This window comes from Oncorhynchus masou, unplaced genomic scaffold (assembly GCF_036934945.1).
Source record: "Oncorhynchus masou masou isolate Uvic2021 unplaced genomic scaffold, UVic_Omas_1.1 unplaced_scaffold_30___fragment_2___debris, whole genome shotgun sequence".
NCBI classification, from domain to species: Eukaryota; Metazoa; Chordata; class Actinopteri; order Salmoniformes; family Salmonidae; genus Oncorhynchus; species Oncorhynchus masou.
The window spans coordinates 94,401-111,800 of NW_027016594.1; the positions used below are offsets into that span (position 1 = coordinate 94,401).

Here is a 17,400-nt window from a genome sequence, read left to right on the forward strand (position 1 = left end):
CCGTGATGGCGAGATCATGGAACGGGCAGTCCTTCCCCGGGAGGAAGAGCAGCTCCGTCTTGCCGAGGTTCAGCTTGAGGTGGTGATATGTCTGCCAGACATGCAGAGATGCGATTCGTCACCTGGTCATCAGAAGGGGGAAAGGAGAAGATTAATTGTGTGTCGTCTGCATAGTAATGATAGGAGAGACCATGTGAGGTTATGACAGAGCCAAGTGACTTGGTGTATAGCGAGAATAGGAGAGGGCCTAGAACAGAGCCCTGGGGGACACCAGTGGTGAGAGCGCATGGCGAGGAGACAGATTCTCGCCACGCCACCTGGTAGGAGCGACCTGTCAGGTAGGACGCAATCCAAGCGTGGGCCGCGCCGGAGATGCCCAACTCGGAGAGGGTGGAGAGGAGGATCTGATGGTTCACAGTATCGAAGGCAGCCGATAGGTCTAGAAGGATGAGAGCAGAGGAGAGAGAGTTAGCTTTAGCAGTGCGGAGCGCCTCCGTGATACAGAGAAGAGCAGTCTCAGTTGAATGACTAGTCTTGAAACCTGACTGATTTGGATCAAGAAGGTCATTCTGAGAGAGATAGCGGGAGAGCTGGCCAAGGACGGCACGTTCAAGAGTTTTGGAGAGAAAAGAAAGAAGGGATACTGGTCTGTAGTTGTTGACATCGGAGGGATCGAGTGTAGGTTCTTTCAGAAGGGGTGCAACTCTCGCTCTCTTGAAGACGGAAGGGACGTAGCCAGCGGTCAGGGATGAGTTGATGAGCGAGGTGAGGTAAGGGAGAAGGTCTCCGGAAATGGTCTGGAGAAGAGAGGAGGGGATAGGGTCAAGCGGGCAGGTTGTTGGGCGGCCGGCCGTCACAAGAAGCGAGATTTCATCTGGAGAGAGAGGGGAGAAAGAGGTCAGAGCACAGGGTAGGGCAGTGTGAGCAGAACCAGCGGTGTCGTTTGACTTAGCAAACGAGGATCGGATGTCGTCGACCTTCTTTTCAAAATGGTTGACGAAGTCATCTGCAGAGAGGGGGGGGGGGGGGGGAGGAGGATTCAGGAGGGAGGAGAAGGTGGCAAAGAGCTTCCTAGGGTTAGAGGCAGATGCTTGGAATTTAGAGTGGTAGAAAGTGGCTTTAGCAGCAGAGACAGAGGAGGAAAATGTAGAGAGGAGGGAGTGAAAGGATGCCAGGTCCGCAGGGAGGTGAGTTTTCCTCCATTTCCGCTCGGCTGCCCGGAGCCCTGTTCTGTGAGCTCGCAATGAGTCGTCGAGCCACGGAGCGGGAGGGGAGGACCGAGCCGGCCTGGAGGATAGGGGACATAGAGAGTCAAAGGATGCAGAAAGGGAAGAGAGGAGGGTTGAGGAGGCAGAATCAGGAGATAGGTTGGAGAAGGTATGAGCAGAGGGAAGAGATGATAGGATGGAAGAGGAGAGAGTAGCGGGGGAGAGAGAGCGAAGGTTGGGACGGCGCGATACCATCCGAGTAGGGGCAGTGTGGGAAGTGTTGGATGAGAGCGAGAGGGAAAAGGATACAAGGTAGTGGTCGGAGACTTGGAGGGGAGTTGCAATGAGGTTAGTGGAAGAACAGCATCTAGTAAAGATGAGGTCGAGTGTATTGCCTGCCTTGTGAGTAGGGGGGGAAGGTGAGAGGGTGAGGTCAAAAGAGGAGAGGAGTGGAAAGAAGGAGGCAGAGAGGAATGAGTCAAAGGTAGACGTGGGGAGGTTAAAGTCGCCCAGGACTGTGAGAGGTGAGCCGTCCTCAGGAAAGGAGCTTATCAAGGCATCAAGCTCATTGATGAACTCTCCGAGGGAACCTGGAGGGCGATAAATGATAAGGATGTTAAGCTTGAAAGGGCTGGTAACTGTAACAGCATGGAATTCAAAGGAGGCGATAGACAGATGGGTAAGGGGAGAGAGAGAGAATGACCACTTGGGAGAGATGAGGATCCCGGTGCCCGAAGCTCTCGGGGTGTGCGAGAACACGTGGGTGGATGAAGAGAGAGCAGTAGGAGTAGCAGTGTTATCTGTGGTGATCCATGTTTCCGTCAGTGCCAAGAAGTCGAGGGACTGGAGGGAGGCATAGGCTGAGATGAACTCTGCCTTGTTGGCCGCAGATCGGCAGTTCCAGAGGCTACCGGAGACCTGGAACTCCACGTGGGTCGTGCGCGCTGGGACCACCAGATTAGGGTGGCCGCGGCCACGCGGTGTGGAGCGTTTGTATGGTCTGTGCAGAGAGGAGAGAACAGGGATAGATAGACACATAGTTGACAGGCTACAGAAGAGGCTATGCTAATGCAAAGGAGATTGGAATGACAAGTGGACTACACGTCTCGAATGTTCAGAAAGTTAAGCTTACGTAGCAAGAATCTTATTGACTAAAATGATTGAAATTATACAGTACTGCTGGAGTAGGCTAGCTGGCAGTGGCTGCGTTGTTGACACTACACTAATCAAGTCGTTCCGTCGAGTGTAATAGTTTCTACAGTTCTGCTATTCGGGGGCTAGCTGGCTAGCTAGCAGTGTTGATTGCGTTACGTTACGTTAAAAGAACGACAATAGCTGGCTAGCTGACCTAGAAAATCGCTCTAGACTACACAATTGTCTTAGATACAAAGAGGGCTATGTAGCTAGCTAGCTACGATCAAACAAATCAAACCGTTGTACTGTAATGAAGTGAAATGAAAATGTGATACTACCTGTGGAGCGAAGCGGAATGTTGACCGGGTAGTTGAAGTTCTATTCGGTAGAGGTTGGCTAGCTGTTGGCTAGCTAGCTAGCAGTATCTCCTACGTTAAGGACGACAAATAGCTGGCTAGCTAACCTCGGTAAATTAAGATCAAATCAAATCAAATCAAATTTATTTATATAGCCCTTCGTACATCAGCTGATATCTCAAAGTGCTGTACAGAAACCCAGCCTAAAACCCCAAACAGCAAGCAATGCAGGTGTAGAAGCACGGTGGCTAGGAAAAACTCCCTAGAAAAGCCAAAACCTAGGAAGAAACCTAGAGAGGAACCAGGCTATGTGGGGTGGCCAGTCCTCTTCTGGCTGTGCCGGGTAGAGATTATAACAGAACATGGCCAAGATGTTCAAATGTTCATAAATGACCAGCATGGTCGAATAATAATAAGGCAGAACAGTTGAAACTGGAGCAGCAGCACTCTAAGATAATCACTCTAAGTCTACACACTCTAAACTACACAATTATCTTGGATACGAAGACAGCAAAGACAACTATGTAGCTAGCTAACACTACACTAATCGAGTCGTTCAGTTGAGTGTAATAGTTTCTACAGTGCTGGTGGACAGTAGACGTTAGCTAGCTGCTTAGCTAGCTGCTGGGCAGATAGCATTGTAGACTACGTTAGGACGACGAAATACGATAATTACGCAATTATCTTTGATACAAAGACGGCTATGTAGCTAGCTAAGAAGAAATTGCTAAGATTAGACAAATCAAACCGTTGTACTATAATGAAATGTAATGAAAATGTAATGAAAAGTTATACTACCTGCGGACCGACGTGTAGATGCGACCGCTCGCTCCAACCCTATCTGCTCCCATCTTATCTTCTCTCTTCTTTTCTTTCACCGTTCCGTCCTCCGCCTCCTTTCTCTCCACTGTCTCCGCCTCCTTCTCCGCTCCTTCCACCTCCTCTTCTCCTCTCTTCTTACTCACCGCCTCCTTTCTTCCATCCTCTTTCCGTGCAGTCTTTACCACTGTGCCATCACCGTCGTCCGTTCCCTTTCTTTCTCTTCTCCCCCATCCCCCGTTCCCCCCGCTGCAGACGCGTACGACCTTTGAAGAGTTGGGCAATCACGCCACAGGTGTACTGACGAGCCACAACCGTGGCAAACCTTGGGCTTGTCACATTCCTTGGCCTTCTGGTGCTGCACGAGGCCAGGATATGGCCGTAGGCCATACAACGCCTGCAGAACGGAGGCTGACGGGCATAATACAATGTCCCCCTGTCAGCCCCCAGGGAGAACATCGCTGGAGGATGGAGGTAGCCACCAAAACCCTTCGGGTCCTCCCTGAGAAGCACCTGGAACACTTTCCTCCCGTTCCAGAATCCCAGGGAGTCCCTGAGGTGCCTCGCTGAGGAGACATTGTCAACATATCTCCCCAGAAAGGCCCTAACATCCTCGTCCTTCACATGTGGATTATACATGGTGACGGTGATCACCCTGAAATTGTTTTTTCCCAGGTTGATCACCTCGTAATGGCACAGGGGTCTCTCTTTTCCATCCTCTTTTGCCTTCTTCAGTATCTTGTCGTGCATCTCCTCCGTGTGCATCTCCCTCCATTGGATTCGCTTGGAGGCATAGCACGTTCTTCACTTCCAAACTCAGGATCCCCATTAAAATGGTTCTCCCGAAAGTCTCTCTTCCAAACTGCTCCATCTCTTTATTCCTCCAAGCGAATCTCACCGTGTTGGCCATCCCAATTCCTGGTACCATCTTGCTGGAAGAGTTGTGTGCCATTTCCACCCTGGACAATAACACGCTTCTCAATAAACAAAAAGCTCTCTTTCCAAAAAGAAGCCAATAAGAATAGTGAAAAATCGGAAAACGCGATTCCCACCGAAAACAACAACGTACTCCCTCCTGCCTTCCTTCGACCTTCTGACTCAGCGGGCTTTGGGGCACCTCGGTACCAAGCTTGATCTGAGCCAAAAGGCCGAGAAGCGATAACCCACAAATGGAACCCTGCAACCGCCGGGCCCCCGGGGGTCTCGACAGACCTCAGCGGGTTTGCAAAAGCCGTCTCCTCCCTCCCCACCCACCCGGCGACAGACAGAAAGACAGGTGTTTTGGGGAAAAAGTCGCTAATGCGTCTTTAAGTCACTATCCTGGCCCACCTCTGTCAATTTCTCTTGAAACAAGATACCGGGCTCTGCAAGAAGCAAAGCCCCTCCAAAAATACGTTGAACTCGTGTAAGTATTCCACTCCACGGAAGTCTTTAGTAAAAGGCAAAAGGCTTGTGCGTAATAAAGAGAAACCAGAGTCGTATGGAAGTCAGAGGTCGGGGCCCGAGACACACTCTGCACTCTAGGCCGGGTTCCCGCGGGTGCTCCCGGAACCCACTCTTCCGAGTTTGAGGGCTGTGGATAAAAAGAAGGTCACAGACAGAGACATAGAGACGGCACAGCGACAGAGACAGAGACAGAGACACAGAGAGAGACAGAGACACACACACACACAGACACAAAGACACACACACACACACACACACACACACACACACACACACACACACACACACACACACACACAATCCTGGCCCAATAGTTTTTTTTTTTTTTTTTTTTTTTTTTTACTAAAATGGCGGGAAACGGGGGACCCCATTGAAGAGCGCTTCGCCATTCTTTCAGTTTGAATGTTGTTTTCCCTCTTCTTCTTCTTAGCTGTTTACATAGCTTTGTGAGTTTGTATTTTTCCTTGACAACGGGAGAAAAGTGTTGCACCGTTCCCGGAGGTACTGCAATACCGGGTCGATGCGTGGAGCGGACGGAGCAAGCCCCATTTCCGACCCCCTGTTCAAAAAATCCATTTAATATAAGGTCCCCCGATGGGGGACGTATCAGATATTAAACTGATAAGAAAATATTTTATTTTTTATTTTTTATACAAAATATATTTATTACTTTTCAAAAACCAAACAATAATCTTTCAAATTTCAGTCAACTTAAATATACAATTCCAACAAACCACAAATAATCATTCCAAAACTAATAAACCTATAACCAAGTCCAAAAAAACAATAACCAATAACCGATAACCTACAAAACTACTAATATACACCACCTATATTACAGCAAAATCTCACCCAGTACTCCCCTTCTCTGTCCCGGCTACCTGTGACCCCACCTCCACTCCTAAATCCCCTACATCACCCCCATCTCCCACCATCCCCCTCCCCTGAACATAGCAACAGCACCCGGCACATGCCCGACACTCAGGTCCATCACCCCCCCTCCTCCGGACTCCGGACCGGGGACGTCACATCCCCAAATAGAAAATCTGACTCCCCCTCCATCATCCAGCTTCGGGCCATACCCGGGAGGTCAAGTTCAGCGAGGGGTTTGAAAGATGACGATGACGGAGCCCACTCCTCTCCTGCTGTCCACCCGCTCCACCTGCTTTGTCCTCTTCTTCGGAGGTGCATTTAGCAAGGGAACTTTATATCCAGTGTCACTGACCTGCTCGTCCTTCTTCTTTTCCTTTCCCATCTCCCTCTCTACCAATTCCATCCCCATCCCTCTCAACTCCTCCACCCTTGCCCTCACCACCTCACTTTCCCCCCAGTCCTTCACACCCCTTCGCCCTTCCGCCTCTCCTTCCGGTTCCATCTCCAACTCGTCCTCCACCTCCTTCCTCTCCGCTGTTGTCTCCTCTGTTCTCTCCACTCTCACCGTCTCATCACTCTCCTCCATTACCATCTCCTTCTTCTTCTTCTTCTTTCCTCCTTCTACCTCCTTCCCTTACTCTATTCCGACTCCCTCTCCTTCCGTCCCGGCCACCTCTCCTTCTGTCCCGACCACCTCTCCTTCTGTCCCGGCCCCCTCTCCTTCCGTCCCGGCCCCCTCTCCTTCTGTCCCGGCCCTCTCCTCCTCCCTTCCCTCTTCTTTCTCCGACTACTTCTGTGCAGTCCTTCCACGTGTCACCCCCTTCTTCCGTCTCCTCTCTTCCGCTTCTTCCTCCATCCTCCACTCTCGCTCCCCCCCTAGCTGCAGACGCGTAATGACCCCCGCCGAGCCGGGCAGTCCCTCCACAGGTGCGCTACCGAGGCATTTCCTCGGCTCGGCACAGTACCTGGCCTCGTGCTCTTCCGATCCACAGAACCTGCATCTCCTGGTGTTACACGAGGCCAGGATATGGCCATAGGCCATACACCGCCTGCAGAACTGAGGCTGACGGGCATAAAACAATGTCACCGTCAGCCCCCAGGGAGAACATTGCCGGAGGATGGAGGTATCCTCCCAACCCCTTCGGGTCCTTTCTGAGGAGAACCTGGAAACATCTCCTCCCGTTCCAAAATCCGAGGGAATCCTTCAGGTGTCTTGCTGAGGAGATGTTATCCAGGTACCTCCCCAGAAAGGCCCTCACCTCCTCGTCCTGAACATAAGGGTTGTAAATATTCACCGTCACCACCCTGAAATTCTTCCGTGCCAAGCTGGTTACCACGTAATGACACATCGGCCTCTCCGCTTCCACTATCCTCAAAACCTCATTGTGCATTTGCTCTGTATTCAGGGACACGTCAAAACCTCCCTCCGCTGGGTTGTCTTGAAGACAGAACACATCGTCCACCTTTAACTTAAGGATCCCAATCAGGATGGTCCTCCCAAAATTATCCCGTCCAAATGGCTCCATCGCCTTGTCCTTCCACGCAAAGCATACCGTATTTGCAATTCCGATCCCAGGGACCGTCCTCCCTGAAGAATTTCTCTCCATCTCCGCACTGAGATTCTGAGATCTTCCTGCTCTTCTCCAAAAATCCACTAAAAGGGAGGCAAAAGCCAACAACCGACATAATCAAAAAAAAAACTTTCCTCCCTCCTGCCTTCCTTCGACCTTTTGGCTCAGCGGGCTCTGGGACACCTCGGTGTCAAGCTTGATCTGAGCCAAAAGGCAGAGAAGCGATAACCCACAAATGGAACCCTGCAACCGCCGGGCCCCCGGGGGTCTCTCACAGACCTCAGCGGGTTTGCAAAAGCCGTCTCCTCCCTCCCCACCCACCCACCCACCCGGCGACAGACAGAAAGACAGGTGTTTTGGGGAAAAAGTCGCTAATGTGTCTTTAAGTCACTATCCTGGTCCACCTCTGTCAATTTCTCTTGAAACAAGATACCGGGCTCTGCAAGAAGCAAAGCCCCTCCAAAAATAAGTTGAACTCGTGTAAGTATTCCTCTCCACGGAAGTCTTTAAAAAAAGGCGAAAGGCTTGTGCGTAATGAAGAGAAACCAGAGTCGTATGGAAGTCAGAGGTCGGGGCCCGAGACACACTCTGTGCACTCTAGGCCGGGTTCCCGCGGGTGCTCCCGGAACCCACTCTTCTGAAGTTTTCGAGGGCTGTGGATAAAAAGAAGGTCACAGACAGAGACACAGAGACGGCACAGCGACAGAGACACAGAGACAGAGACACAGAGACACAGAGACAGAGACACAAAGACAGAGACAGAGACACAGAGACACAGAGACACAGAGACAGAGACAGAGACACACACACACACAATCCTGGCCCAATTGTTTAAAAACATTTTTTTACAACTAAAATGGCAGGAAACGGGGGACCCAATTAAAGAGCGCTTTGCCATTCTTTCAGTTTGAATGTTTTTTTCCCTTCTCTTCTTCTGCTAGCCATCTAGCTAGCTAGCAGCTAGCTGTTTACATAGCTTTGTGAGTTTGTATTTTTCCTTGACAACGGGAGAAAAGTGTTGCACCGTTCCCGGAGGTAATGCAATACCGGGTCGATGCGTGGAGCGGACGGAGCAAGCCCCATTTCCGACTCCCTGTTCAAAAAATCAATTTAATACGTATCAGGGAGGAGACGGCTTTTGCAAACCCGCTGAGGTCTGTGAGAGACCCCCGGGGGCCCGGCGGTTGCAGGGTTCCATTTGTGGGTTATCGCTTCTCTGTCTTTTGGCTCAGATCAAGCTTGACACCGAGGTATCAGGGGACGTATCAGATATTAAACTGATAAGAACAGATGATTCAAAATGTTTATTCTTCCTTTTATACATCCAAACTGTGAGCAATTCACACAATTATAACAATCCCATACAGAATGTTTTTTCAACAAAAAACACTGGTTTTCAAAATGTTGTACCACCCCATCAAAACATGCACCACAATCTTTTTTACAGTTCAAAAATCATCATTCCATTTTCTAATCGACTGACATTTCCCCCATCTCAATTTATTGTACATGGAAACATAAATACAGGGAATTGGTGTTCAACCTGTACCTGACCCCTTTTCTTTAGCAGGGGACCACAGTGAACAAAAACCACAATACATCAATAAACATCAACCTTCAACTCCCACAACAGCCTACCAAACCTACCTTCTAGAAAATATCAATATCAATATCAGCCCTAGCACCCCTTTCCACCGCTCTATGGCGGCATGGTGGCCCCACTTCCTCTCCTCCCTCCTTATCCTCCCCCTCAATTCTCCCTCCACTCTCCTCACTATTCCCTCCACTCCACAGTTTGCCCCTGACTTAACCAAACCTTGCCTGGCATCCCACAGCCCTTGTTTAAAAAGGCTGATCAGCCACAACAAAAAACGGTCCCTCCTTACCCCTCCTGCTCTCCCTATTCCTCTCTCTACCCTAGCCCATGTTAAAACAAAATCCCCCTTAACTCTACCTAGTAAAGACTGTGCCCTTGCCCACACTACTCCAGCGAAAGCACAGTCCCAGTACATGTGACGTATCGTCTCCTCCCCAACGCAAGTTGGTCTCGGACACTTAGCCGCATGGCTGAAGTGCCACGGCAGCTGTTCAGCCCGAGGACCCATGTTGGACCACACCATTACGCTTCTCACCTGGTACGAGAAGAACACTCGCAGGAAGTAACTGGAGGGATGATTCACCGGATTAGCGAGCTCATTCAACAAAAACGTAACAAAAATTGAGTCCAGCTTGAGTGGGAAATGTGGAACTCCCCTCCCACCCTCCCCGATGGTTGAGATCATGCGAGCCCTGGCAACATACTCGTACCTGCCCCCCCACATGAACTGAAACACGAGCCTTACTAGCCCCCTCCTCATGCTCGCTGGCAATGGATAGATGTATGCCAAGTACAGAAGGGAAGGCAGTACATCCACCTTAAGGACCAGGATCTTGCCCACGAAAGACAAGGATCTGACCTTCCACATTGCCAGCTTCCTCTGAACCACAGCAACCCTCATGTTCCAGTTCAGTGTCGCGGAGCCGGAGGTCTCAAAGTGGACCCCAAGAACCCTCAGGGCCCCATTACAGAGAGATAGCCCTCCGGGCACGTCCGTCCTGCCCCGCCATCTGCCGAAATACTTAACAGATGACTTGGCGAGGTTAAGGATCGCTCCCGACGCGCGGGTAAAGTCTCCAATTATGGCCAGAGACCTTAGCAGGCACGAGTCCTTGCACAAAAGCAAGGTGGTGTCATCGGCATACTGTGTCACCTTAACACGCAAACCGCTGCTCCCAGGGACCAGCAATCCCTCCACCCCTGCGTCAGCCCTACTGGCAGCAGCCAGGGGCTCCATGTAGAGCACGAAAAGGAGTGCCGAGAGCGGGCATCCCTGCCTGACCCCTGAGGAGAGGCCAAACACGTCGCCCAGATGGCTGTTTATGCTCACCCGGCACCCCGCTCCCACATACAAAATCTTGATCCACTTTATAAAGCGATCACTAAACCCTAACCTACCTAACACTCTGAAAAGAAAAACCCTACTGACGCGATCAAAAGCCTTGGCCTGATCAAGCACCGCTACCATCAGAGGTAGACCTCTATCCTCAACCCAGGTGATGGAGTCCCTGATCAGTTGGAGGTTCCACCTAATGGAACGGCCTTCCACCCCACACGTTTGATTCTCATGGACAACGTAGGGAAGGGCTGTGCGCAAACAGTCTGCCATGACCTTAGCTAGTATCTTGGTCAATGGCCGCCAGTTGCTAAGGTCGGCGGTGTCTCCCTTCTTGTAGAGGAGGGACAGCACGCCTACAGCCATTGACCTGCCCGGGACTCCAGTCTCGAGAACGGCCGTCAGGACCTCTAGGACCACCGGTCCAAGGATACCCCAAAATTTGAGGTAAAACTCAGCCGGCAGTCCATCCATCCCAGGCACCTTCCCTTTCCCCATCCTCTTGAGGGCGTTCTCCACCTCCTCTAGTGTTATCGGGGCCTCCATCGCCTTTCTAATGTCCTCCGGCACACGCCAGGACAAATGTTCTAAGAACACGGTGCCCTGCTCTTCCTCTACTACCCTCTCCTGGAAAACCCCCCCTAAATGGTCAGTTGCCACCCTGACCATCTGCTACGGCTCCCTGACTATCCTACCCTGTCCATCCCTCACCCCATAAAAAACCTGTCTTTCCTGCTTTTCCCTTACTGATTTAAAAAACATTGCAGAGCAGGTCTCATTCTGCTCTATGAATTCAGAGTGTGCACGCTGCAGGAAAGCACGGGCCTTCCGCTCATGCACCTCCCTGAGTTGAGCCTTGAGGCTGGTTGCACGCTCCATGTCCATCGAGCTCCCGAGGTTGCCAGCCTCGTACTCGAGCTCGAGTAAACGTTGGAGCTGCTCCACCTCCCTTCTCTCCTCTCTCACCTTCCTGTTACAAAACCCACTAATAAAACCCCTAATCCTGACATCTCCCACCACTCCAACACCCCTCCGCACATAGGTCGGAGACCCTCAAGCCCACGAAAAAAAACAGAGAATGTGTTGACGAAATCTAGCTCCTCCAGGATATCCCGGTCGAGCTTCCAGCACCCCCTACCGAAAAGGCAGACAGGCACTTTGACCCTAAAGAGAACCCCGTCGTGATCTGAGAAAAAAACAGGCAGCAACCGCCCAGACAAAAGCCCCATGGATTTGGGTAGAAAGACGTAGTCCAGCCTCCGCACAACCCCCCGGGAGTTACGCCACGTGGGGCCTGCCATCGCCGGAGTTGTGTTAAGGCCACCATCCACAAGACAATGGCTTGCCATAAATCCGGTAATGGCCCCTGCACTACCATCTGCTACCCCTCCTAAATCTACATTAAAATCCCCTCCCACTACCAATACCCTATTTGTGGCACACAGAGGTGCCCGAAGCTCCACCATCTCCCTTCTCTCTGGCACCGTCTGTGGACCGTATACCCCTATAATCCTTAGTCTATAATCCCCTAATGCTATGTCTACCCCCAAAACCCTCCCCTGCATCGCTACGTGTGTTCCCTCCACCTTCACCTCCCTTGTGCCAAACAAAATCCCAACCCCTGCTGAGTGGACTCCCCCCACACTGACCTGCCTTTAACCCACTCTTTTTTTAAACGCTCCACATCCCCCCCATCTCTCAAATGCACCTCCTGTAAGAAACAAAATGTAAAACCTATGTTTTACAAACAACTAAAAACGGCCCTTCTTTTAATAGGGTCCCTTAGCCCTTGAACATTCATTGTCATTATTTTCAAGTTTGCCATTTACCCAAACTAAAAGAGAAAAAAAACAGCCCTATGCAGAAATCATGGACTTACTCTGTCCGGTGTAAATGGTTCCTCATCGGACAGGGATCCTACTCCAGCAGCTTCAGAGGCCTCCTCAACTCTCCCATTCCCCGTATTCCCACCCTGAGAACCCCAAAACGCGGGGAATGTGTTGGGGATGGGGGGTCCCGGCGTCCCAGAACTGGTCTGAGACACCCCATCTCCAGCAGGCCTCACCAGCACACTGGTCTCCAGTGTAGACCACGTCCATCTGGATGTGTGGGAAAGATGATCCCGTCGATGACGGGGGGACCACCTCAGCGGCACTATCTATTTCCCCCACCCCTCCCAAACCGCTCTGGCCCTCTCCCAGCTCAATGGAGATCCTCTTCTTCTTCTTCCTCCTCCGTGCTTCTCCAGAGTCAGATGGCACCTCTGCTCCCTCCAGGTTCCTCTGGGCTGTAGAGGCTACCCTCTTTTGTCTTGGGGTGGCCGGTAAGGGTGAGACGGACCTCCATTCCTCCGTCCTCATCAGAGAGACCTGGATTTCCTCCACCATCTCCCTCATCTTCCCCACGAGGGCCCCGAAAGCCTCCTCGTCTATGAAGACTGCATCCAGGGATGGGCCCATCTCACCCGTCGCTCCCCCAACCTCTACCTGCAGATGGCTGTTGGGTGATGTACCCTTTCTGCCATCTGGGTCCCCGGGACCACCCCCAAAACTGCCAAGGCCCTTTCTTCCACATTAGCCAGACCCCCGACTTATGGCGCTGGCAAAGACAGGGGTGGCTCATCCTTTTCTCCCCTCGCCCTCCTCGTTTCTTCTTCTCGACTGTGGCCTAGGCCACATTCAACCCTTCCCTTCTCCTCCATTCCTTTTCCTCCTGTCATCCTCCCCCCGGCCGCTGCTGCCGCATATGAGCTTTGCCTCCCCGGGCACTCCCTGTACAGGTGTTGTGTGCTACCACACCCATGGCACTCCTTTGGCGCTGTGCAATTCTTGCCCTCGTGGTCCATGGATTGGCAAAACCGGCACTTCTGTGCACTGCAGGCAGCTGTAACGTGCCCATATTCTCTGCATTTTTTGCAGAACGGAGGTTGGCGGGTGTAAAAGAGCATCCCTCTATCCGAACCCAGCGAGAAACTTGCCGGGGGGTGGAGGAAGCCATCAAAACCTCCCTGGTCTGGCCTAAGGAGCACCAGGAATTGACGTCTGCCATTCCAGAACCCCAGGGAATCCTTCACATACCTTGCCCCTGGTGTTACTTCGCAGAAACGACTCAGGTAATCCCTTATGGCGATATCCGTCACATGAGGGTTGTACATATGTACGTTGATTACCCTGAAGTTCGTTTTCGCTAGGCACGTCACGTTGAAGGAGGACAGCGGCCTCTCCCCAGCCACAGCCTTGGCTCGGTCCATCGTTGAATCGCACATCACTTCAGTGTGGAAGGTCACATCGTACGCCTCCTCCATCGCATTTCCCTGGAGACACATCACCTCTTGCACTCGAAGTTTTAGGGCACCCATCAGCACGGTCCTTGCGAAGGTGTCCCTCGGCATCCGGCCATCATCCTACTTCTAAGCAAAACAAACCATATTTTTTAGTCCAGTCCTAGGGACCGACCCAGCTCCACCATTATTGTTGGCCATCTCCTCACGAAGAAAACCTGCAGATTCCAAACTCTACCTGAAAAAGAAAGGAAACTGCCCTTTACGCCCTCCGGCCTTTGGCTTTCGACTCATCGAGCTTTGAGGCACCGCAGTACCGAGCTTGATCTGAGCCAAAAGGCCGAGAAGCGATAACCCATAAATGGAACCCTGCAACCGCCGGGCCCCCGGGGGTCTCGACAGACCTCAGCGGGTTTGCAAAAGCCGTCTCCTCCCTCACCACCCACCCGGCGACAGACAGAAAGACAGGTGTTTTGGGGAAAAAGTCGCTAATGCGTCTTTAAGTCACTATCCTGGCCCTCTGCAAGAAGCAAAGCCCTTCCAAAAATATGTTGAACTTGTGTAAGTATTCCTCTCCACGGAAGTCTTTAGTAAAAGGCGAAAGGCTTGTGCATAATGAAGAGAAACCAGAGTCGTATGGAAGTCAGAGGTCGGGGCCCGAGACACACTCTGTGCACACAGATACACACACACAATCCTGGCCTAATATTTATTTTTTTTTTTTTGGCGGGAAACAGGGGACCCCATTGAAGAGCGCTTCGACCATTCTTTCAGTTTGAATGTTTTTTTCCCTTCTCTGCTTCTGCTAGCTAGCAGCTAGCTGTTTACATAGCTTTGTGAGTTTGTATTTTTCCTTGACAACGGGAGAAAAGTGTTGCACCGTTCCTGGAGGTACTGCAATACCGGGTCGATGCGTGGAGTGGACGGAACAAGCCCCATTTCCGACTCCCTGTTCAAAAAATCAATTTAATATATGGTATCATATTAAACTGATAAGAACAGACTTTTTTTTTTTGAAAAAATAATTTATTTACACTCAATACCATTCATACTTTACAAAATCATAATGCTCATTCATACTCAATTTTAACAAAATACACCACCAAACAAAAACAAACCTCAGGGGAGCATCGTCCCTCCCCGTCATACCTAACCAATACCTAACCGTCTCCCTATCTCCCCGTCCCTAATCTATCCCCTTATAAATCTAAATCTATCACTCCCAACCCTAAACCCCCCTTCCACCTCTCCCGTGCCGCATGCTGCCCTCACTTCCTCTCCTCCCTCTTCATCCTCCCCCTCAAATCACCTTCCACCCTCCTCACTATCCCTTCCACCCCCCAATCTCTCCCTATCTTATCTTTATTCTGCCTGGCTTCCCACAGCCCCCGTTTAAAGAGACTCATGAGAAGCCAGAGCAGAAACCTGTCCCTATCCGTTCCCCTCGCTCTCCCTACGCCTCTCTCTAACCTAGCCCACGTCAAAACAAAATCACTCCTAACCACACCTAACAACACCCGTGCCCTTGCCCACACTACTCCGGCAAAGGCACAAGCAGATCTTGGACAGGTGGGGGATCGCGCCAAACTATGCCGGTACATAATGGCATAATGAAACAAAAACATACATAATGAACAACATAATGAAACAAAAATTGCGTCCAGTTTGAGGGGGAGATGTGGTACCCCCCTACCTCCCTCCCCGATGGGACAGAGCATGCGCGCCCTGGCAACCCACTCGTACCTGCCACCCCACATGAACTGAAACACAAGCCTCACTAGAGGCCTTCTCAGACAAGCGGGCAATGGGTAGATGTACGCCAAGTACAAAAGAGATGGCAATACATCCACCTTTAGGACCAGGACCTTGCCCACAAAAGACAAAGACCTAGCCTTCCACATTGCTAGCTTTTTCTGTACCACTGCAATACCCATGTTCCAGTTCAGCGTCGCTGAGCCAGAGGTCTCAAAATGGACCCCGAGAATCCTCAGGGCCCCCTCACAGAGAGATAACCCCCCGGGCACATCCGTCCTACCGCGCCATCTTCCGAAAAACTTAACGGAAGACTTTGCATGGTTCAGAACCGCCCCCGACGCTCGGGTGAAATCCCCAATGATGGCAAGGGAATACCCCCCTGAAATGGACAAAAATAAATGGGAAAAAATGGGAAAACCATATACACGGTGTCCAATACCACTCAATTCGACGTTGATTCATGCAAAGTGTATTGCAAATGCCATATGGCAAATGCCAGTTGTAACACTTCAAAAATCCAAAAGGTGGCGTGTGCGCTCCACCTTGGTTTTTCATATTGGAAATGCAACCCAAGTCAACATCCAAAAGCCAAATTTTGAAAAAATGAATTTTTTTGTCAAAAACTTATCACCCCTTAAAAAAGTGCTTTCTGGACCGTTTTTCGAAATTCTTTCGCTTTTTTTGTCAATTACACATGTGTAAGAACTGTATGAATATACTTTTGCCCAATTTTATTATCATGTTTTTTTTTTTATTACTTGCGCATATGTTTTGTCCATTTGCAATATGATTTCAAAAGTCAAGTCAAAAATTGCAAAATTTCATAAAAAACTTCACACACCCCAAAAAAGTGCTTCCTGGACCGTTTTTCAAAATTCTTCCGATTTCTGTGTCAATTACACATGTATAAGAACTGTATCAACATACTTTAGTCATATTTTATTATCATAATTATTATTATTTTTTTACTTGTGCATATGTTTTCTCCATTTGGAATATGATTTCATAGAAAGTCAAAAGTCAAAAATAGTAAAATTTTGTAAAAAAATTTAACACACCCTTAAAGTGCTTTCTGGACTGTTTTTTGAAATTCTTTCGAATTTTGTGTCAATTACACACGTATAAGAACTGTATAAACATACTTCAGTCATATTTTATTATCATTTTGTGGGGGCCAAATGTCATAAGAAATTTGACATGCTCAAAAATCCTGTAGAAATGCAAAATTGACTGGCCTGATGAACTCGGGATGGCCGGGCAGTGATTGTTGTTCCTTTCCATCATTCGTTGTGTTGATTTCATCATGTCCATTTGGTGATGTTTTTTTCACTATAGAATCATATTGCAAATGCACGTGCATTTGCAATATGTTTCAATGGGCATTTACCATCACGAATTTGTTATGCTCAAAAATCATGCAGAATTGCAAAATTGACTGGCCTGATGAACACAGGATGACCCGGCAGTGATAGTTGCTCCTTTCCATCATTCATGGTGTTGATTTCATCATGTCCATTTGGTGATGTTTTTTCACTATAGAATCATATTGCAAATGCACGTGCATTTGCAATATGTTTCAATGGGCATTTACCATCACGAATTTGTCGTGCTCAAAAATCCTGGTCAGCGGGGTGGTGGCACCGGGATCCTCATCTCTCCCAAGTGGTCATTCTCTCTTTCTCCCCTTACCCATCTGTCTATCGCCTCCTTTGAATTCCATGCTGTCACAGTTACCAGCCCTTTCAAGCTTAACATCCTTATCATTTATCGCCCTCCAGGTTCCCTCGGAGAGTTCATCAATGAGCTTGATGCCTTGATAAGCTCCTTTCCTGAGGACGGCTCACCTCTCACAGTCTTTGGCGACTTTAACCTCCCCACGTCTACCTTTGACTCATTCCTCTCTGCCTCCTTCTTTCCACTCCTCTCCTCTTTTGACCTCACTCTCTCACCTTCCCCCCTACTCACAAGGCAGGCAATACACTCGACCTCATCTTTACTAGATGCTGTTCTTCCACTAACCTCATT

At 50.0% G+C, this 17,400-nt stretch overlaps 4 non-coding genes and 2 pseudogenes across 4 annotated transcripts; all 6 read right to left on the bottom strand.

The window, feature by feature from the left end:
• Window positions 1-4,877: 4,877 nt before the first annotated feature.
• Window positions 4,878-4,996, bottom strand: LOC135538903 (U5 spliceosomal RNA). Its single transcript, XR_010455503.1, has one exon. It is a non-coding gene; the product is annotated as a U5 spliceosomal RNA (small nuclear RNA).
• Window positions 4,997-5,442: 446 nt separating this feature from the next.
• On the bottom strand, window positions 5,443-5,626 carry LOC135538906 (U2 spliceosomal RNA). The gene has a single exon (XR_010455506.1). It is a non-coding gene; the product is annotated as a U2 spliceosomal RNA (small nuclear RNA).
• A 2,216-nt stretch (window positions 5,627-7,842) lies between these two features.
• On the bottom strand, window positions 7,843-7,961 carry LOC135538904 (U5 spliceosomal RNA). The gene has a single exon (XR_010455504.1). It is a non-coding gene; the product is annotated as a U5 spliceosomal RNA (small nuclear RNA).
• Window positions 7,962-8,420: 459 nt separating this feature from the next.
• Window positions 8,421-8,740, bottom strand: LOC135538908 (U2 spliceosomal RNA; annotated as a pseudogene).
• A 5,397-nt stretch (window positions 8,741-14,137) lies between these two features.
• Window positions 14,138-14,255, bottom strand: LOC135538905 (U5 spliceosomal RNA). Its single transcript, XR_010455505.1, has one exon. It is a non-coding gene; the product is annotated as a U5 spliceosomal RNA (small nuclear RNA).
• A 234-nt stretch (window positions 14,256-14,489) lies between these two features.
• On the bottom strand, window positions 14,490-14,646 carry LOC135538902 (U2 spliceosomal RNA; annotated as a pseudogene).
• Window positions 14,647-17,400: the final 2,754 nt, after the last annotated feature.